This window comes from Pteronotus mesoamericanus, unplaced genomic scaffold, assembly GCF_021234165.1.
Source record: "Pteronotus mesoamericanus isolate MK-2021 breed Mesoamerican mustached bat unplaced genomic scaffold, CSHL_Meso_final scaffold_408, whole genome shotgun sequence".
Taxonomy (NCBI): domain Eukaryota; kingdom Metazoa; phylum Chordata; class Mammalia; order Chiroptera; family Mormoopidae; genus Pteronotus; species Pteronotus mesoamericanus.
The window spans coordinates 3,555,198-3,561,155 of NW_026555315.1; positions in this window are offsets into that span (position 1 = coordinate 3,555,198).

A 5,958-nucleotide genomic window follows, 5' to 3' on the forward strand; every position below is an offset into this window, starting at 1 on the left:
TGAAGGTGTCAGACAGGCAGCGGAGCACGGAACCCAGAACAGTCCTCCTGAGCCCGGCCCCAAGCATCTGTCTGGGTCACACGCCCACGAAGCAGGTCCTGTCTCTGGGCAGACAGTCGGCGAGGATCTGAACCTGCCAATGAACTGGGAAGTGGAGCCTCCCCGAACTGAGCCTTGAGATATCAACCGCAGGCCTGCCAGCACCTCGATTCTAGACGCAGCTGAGCCTGCCTGGATTCCTGACCCACAGAAACTGGGAGATAATAAATAAACCGTTGTTTCAAGCAGCCCAGCTCTGGGGTAATTTGTTAGCCATAAGTACCGTATTTTGCCATGTAAAAAGCACACTTCTTGCCCAAATTTGGGTATAATGATTACATACCATGGGTGTTACAATGGGCTTAATAATCCTGTGTATAATGTGCACAGAGCTTGAGTCTTACCCTTCATTCACCAATTTTCAAAGTAAGATACTGGTTTAATAAACAACCCACAGGAGTCCTACGAGTTCCTCTGGATTTCTCCTGTTTGAGTTTCTCAGGAACAGATGACTTTTCATGATTTCAGTGTTTTTGGATCACTTTACAATCATTTTTCTTATTTTAAAATATTTTTTTAAACATTAAAAAAAAGCTTTTATTTATTATTTTTTAGAGGGGGGGAAGGGAGGGAGAAAGAGAGGGAGAGAAACATCCACGTGTGGTTGTCTCTCGCACGCCCCCTACTGGGGACCTGGCTGGCAACCCAGGCCTGTGCTCTGACTGGGAATCTAACCTGTGACCCTCTGGCTCGAAGGCCAGTGCTCAATCCGCTGAGCCACACCAGCCAGGGCTCATTTTTCTTTCCGATGCTCAGATTGCTCCCTTTGGCCAGCGGAGTCCTTTCCAGATGGTTCCTGGGGCTTTTTGAGATGACCCCATTAATCTTTAAAAGCCTTGCTTCCTGCCACAAACAAGACGTCCCAGGTTCCCTGAGCACTTTTGCTGGCCCGGGCCTGGAGCCAGCCACTCCTCCAGGGAGCCCGGCTCCTGCGTGCGGCCTGGATGCCCGGGTTGTCCAAGCTTTAATTTGCCTTTCCCTAACTACTGTATTTTTTAAATTGAATATATAGTTCTATTCAACTTGATTTTTTCCCTGTATTTTTCTATATTTATCTTCTCCCAGATCCATGGACTATTCTCCTTTATTTTTCTGTGAATTACCTCTCCTTAGCCTTTGTCCAATGTTCTCTTAGGTTATTTTGTCATTTTAAAACAGAATTGTAGGACCTTGTTTGCAGTTTCTAGATCTTGACCCTTTGGTTGCATTGATTGGAAGTTTCCTTAGCTGTTCACTTTGTCTGGGGCGCCCAATACGGTTGGCTCAGACATTTGCTTTGCTTAGTCATCGAATCTGTTGACCTTTTGCTTATGGCTTCTGGGTGGGGCTTCCGGGACGGGGTGTGTTCCTAGCAAGGCTCTGACACCTCAAGGCAGGCAAATTGCCGAATGTCACACTTCAGGCAGCTCATTAGAGCTGAGCTGGGTAGACTTGAGCGTTTGCCTCCAAAGCTGGTGCCCTCTTCCCCAAGCCATGGGCCCTGACAGGGGCAGGGGGGAGGGAGGCAAGATGCTGCAGCCATCTGGGGTCTGCAGGATGCAGGCAGCTGGGAAGCAGAAGGTGACAGGCTCAGGAACGGCATTCCAAGTCTATTCCCAACGGCCAGTCGGAACGACCAAGCCCCGGCTAAGACGAGGGCGGCCCGGAGGAAGGCTGAGGCAGGGCTGGGAACAGCACGAGTGTGGGGAACAGGCTGCAGGGAGGGAGGCAGAGATTCAAGGCCGCCATGGGGGAGGGGACGGCACAGGAGAAGACAGACTCAGAAGTATACAATCGGAGCCCCAGGGGCGCACCAGCCTGGACACTGGCTGCTCCAGGGTTTCCCCTGGGTGGCAGGCAGTTCTCGGGGTGCCTGGGGTCTTGGAGTACAGGAGCACCCAAATGGAGGTTCACTGGCGCCCCTTCCGGGGTGCCTTGTCCTGTAAGGCAGGCAGGATGGCAGGGACGAGTGTTGCATAGGCTTTGGCCTCTCACTTCTCACACTCACAGGCCCTCTGAAGCGTGAGCTCCAGGCCTTGCCCAGGGACCCTTAGGCAGAACGGCTCTGTTTTCTGGTGAGAAAGCGGGCAGAGAGGGAGCAAGAGGGATGTGGCTTCTCCAGGTCCTTGGTGCAGTACCCTTTATAGCCGCGAGGTGACGACGCTGCACCACCCATACCAGCTCTGAACCGCTGAGACAGATACTGGTTCCCTTCTGAAAACCCTTCAGTTTTACCCTACACAAGCAGAATCTTTCCCGCCCTCACCCCCTAGAACCCGTGAGTGAGGGGGTAAACCCCCAGGGCACAGGTAGAGAGGACATCTGGAGGCTTGTGGTGGCCAAATTCTAGAAACAAGGGATGCCTTCCTCACCTATCCTTCCCAAGCTGCTCCGCTGCCCCCCACCCTTTGTCCCATTGCCCTGGACCCTTAAAGTAGCCCCTTCGCTGGCCTCCCCACCTTTGCCCAAACCAATTTGTCCAAAGCACAGCCAGAATGACCCTTCTGAAATTGGGTACAGTCCATGATGCCTGGAAAGAGTGTGGGACCAGCTGTGTGGCCTGGGGCACAGCCCCTAAACCTGGGTGTCGACAGGCAGCACATCAGCCTCCCTTCACTCAATGTCATTGCCTGTTCTCAAGTTTTAAAGTCTCAGCTACCACAGACCCCTAAGAGTTCCTCCCCTGGCCTCCTTCCAAGGTCTGTTAGCAGGGCCCTACCCCCCCACCCCCCCAACTTATGACTTCCAGTTTCCTTTCCCCTTTTCTCCCCAGGGCTGTTTCTCATCTTCATGAGCCGAGTGTCACGAGGGCCGCCTGGGGTCGATGTGCTGGGGCGTTGGCCAGGGTTGCTCCCTCGCCTGCCTTCCTGCACGGCGGCCTGTGTGCCGTCCGCAGTCCACAGCGGCCCGCTCCTCACCTGCAAAGCCGGCCCTGCCTACCTGGTAGGGTGGCGGTCGAGATGAACTCTTGTAATCACGTCTGAGGAAGCCCTTTTCAAAGAGGGCTACACAAGCGTAAAATCTAAGGGGTGATCTCCCGGCTTGAAGACGCCCCATTACTTGCAGGATTAGATACGAGTAGAAACACCTCACCCTGAGAGTTCAAGCCCCCAGCACGTGTCCATCTGCCTTCCCAGGCTTGCTGCCCACCACCTTTCTGTCACCTTCTGTGAAGCAGCTGAACCAGGGGCCCGGGATGTGCCCTACTGTCCCCTCGCTCTGAGGCCTCTGTTCTCTTCTCTTCCACTTGAACCCCATTCTTCCGCTCCACTTGTCAAGGTGCTCCCTACCCCTTTAGGCCCATTAAAAACAAAAGTTTAGGCTGTGTTTTTCTGCAAGTTAGGAGAGTAACGCACACATACATTTTGTGATAGAAAAAGTAGGTCTCTGGCCCTGGCTGGTGTGGCTCAGTGGACTGAGTGCCGACCTGTGAAGTGAAAGGTCGTCAGTCCAATTCCCAGTCAGGGCACCTGCCTGGGTTGCGGGCCAGGTCCCCAGTGGGGGGCATGGGAGAGGCAACTAACTAACTGATGTGTCTCTTGCACATGCACATGGGTGTTTCTCTCCCTCTCTTTCTCCCTCCCTTCCCCTCTCTCTAAAAAATAAATTTTAAAAAAAAGTTGGTCTTTTTCTCCCTCTCTCCACCCCCCCCCCCCAGGGTTACTCCACGAACAGGCCTCCAGAGGGTTCCTGTGGCTCTACCAGCATATGCACGGAAGTTTCTTTGAACGTAGGTCAATGGAATTATACTAAACATGCACCTCGCTCTTTTTACTTGATGTTGCGTGGATGTATTTCATGCAGCACTGAGCGCGGCTTCTGCTTTTAGGAGCTGTGCGACACCACGACCAGTCACGCCCCTGGTCTATCCCACACCGCCCCCTCCGCGGGCAGGCGCTTGCCATTGCAGCCAAGGCTGCGATAATCACCCACACCGCTCGTCGCTGAGCAGGGGGCCATGTTTCTGAGGGGCGGCTCGGTACCATAGAAGGGCCTGAGTGGCTGGCCACCGTCTCCTTCCTGTCATGGGGCCTGTGGCTTCCACCTTCCCTACAGAGTGCTGGCCCTTTGCACACAGGCCATGCTGCACCCCCCACCCCCACGCCGCTGCATTTGCTCAGGGCCTGGGAGATGGGGAGAAGGAGACATGCCTTTCTCTGGACAATCCCCCCTCCCCCCTCTCCATTTCTTAACCTCCCACTCCCCTCCGGCCGGTGATAAACAGGAGGAAGGGGCCTCAGAAGCTCTGTGAGGAGCCAGGGTTTTGACCTGCCTCTGAGACCAGCCAGTCTCCAGAGGTCCAGACCCCCTCCTCCCACCCCCTCCCCCCAGGCCTGAGTCTTTCAGGCAACTCCGCTCAGCCAGGGAAGGGTGCGGTGATAGCAGCCAGTGGGATGGGTGTGACCCACAAAGTGAAAGGTTGCCTGCTGGATGCCGGTCAGCGCACAAGCCTGGGTTTGGGCTTCCTCCCAGTCGGGGCGCCTGTAAGAGGCAATGTTTTTCTCACACACTGATGTTTCTCTCCCTCTCTTTCCCCCTCCACATCTGGCCTGGAGGCCCTGGACAAAGCCATGGGTGACTTCTGTGCTAGCTGGGAGGCCAGCCCCCATTCTGCACCCCCTGCCTCCTCCCCACCCCCAACTACCCTGCCTGCCTGGTGGGGTTGGGGGTGAGGTGGGGGGGGTGGCGCGGGGAAGAGAGCAAGACCCGCCCCAACTCCAGAGGGGCTCTCCAGGCAGAGCGCATGAGAGATTGCTCAACATGCAGGCCCTAGAGTGATAACAGCAAGTTATAGCAACGGTTGCAATAGCAGCCACGTGCCCTTCAAGGGGCGCCTGAAGCGGCTAGGCCTTCTCTCACAGGGTAGGAAGCGGAGGCTGGGGAGGGCGAGGATGTGTCCAACACATCCCACAGGTGTAAGGGGCAGGGGCCGGATCTGAACTCGGGACTTCTGGCTCCACAGCCCCCACCGCCTCTGGTAAGAGTCGCATTAGCCAACAAGGCTAGGCCTGTTTCTCAGGTGCTTTTCACACCCTTTGAGAAGGCCAGGCAGGCTTAGCTCCTTTGCAGATTAAGAACTGCTTCGTAAGGGCTAGGCCCAGGCCTCCCTGCCTCGGAGGCTGACCCCGCCGCCCCGCCGAGCCTCCGGTCCGCACGGCGGGCACCCGCGGGAACCGAGGTTTTGCCCACGCAGCACCAAGCAAGGGCTGCAAGCTTGTCCCTACGGCAGACACGCTGCACGCTGTTGTCAGCGCCCCCTCGGCGCTGGGAACCGGGAGCGGGGGAGGGCGAGGGAAGTTGAGCAAGACCCGGCCTCAGCGCAGGAGCGCGCGGAGGAGGGCGGCCCGATGTAGTAAGGCAGAGCCGCGGTGGCCGAGGTCACAGAAGGCTCCCCGGAGGCGGGGACTGCCGCGGGATTCGGAGGACCCGGGACTCTGCCAGTGCGTGTCAAGGCGAGGGTGAGGGCTAACAAGAGCGCGGTTAGGCCCCCTGACCCGAGAATGGGGGTGCTGCGCGCAGGGGAGCGGGAGGTGGCTGTTCCTGGAGTGGGCTTTCCTGAGGGTGACAGGGTGAGGCCAGTTCAGACCTAGATTACGCGCTGTGTGAGATTACGAGGGGAAAACGGCGCCCGGAAGACAGGAGCTCCGGCGGAAAACGGCTCTGCCCGGGCAGGGCCCCCGCTGGGCGGAGCGGGGCGGGGCTGTGCCAGCCAGCCCCCGGAGCCCAAGAGCGCTCCGCACGGCGGCTGGTGCCGGCGGGAGCCCCGCCCCCAGGGCCAGGCCCCGCCCCCCGGAGCCCGGCCCCGCCCCCGGAGCCCGGCCCCGCCCCCGCCGGCGGCGCGCAGGTAGGGAAGAGGCGGGGCACCGGGGCTCCGCCCCC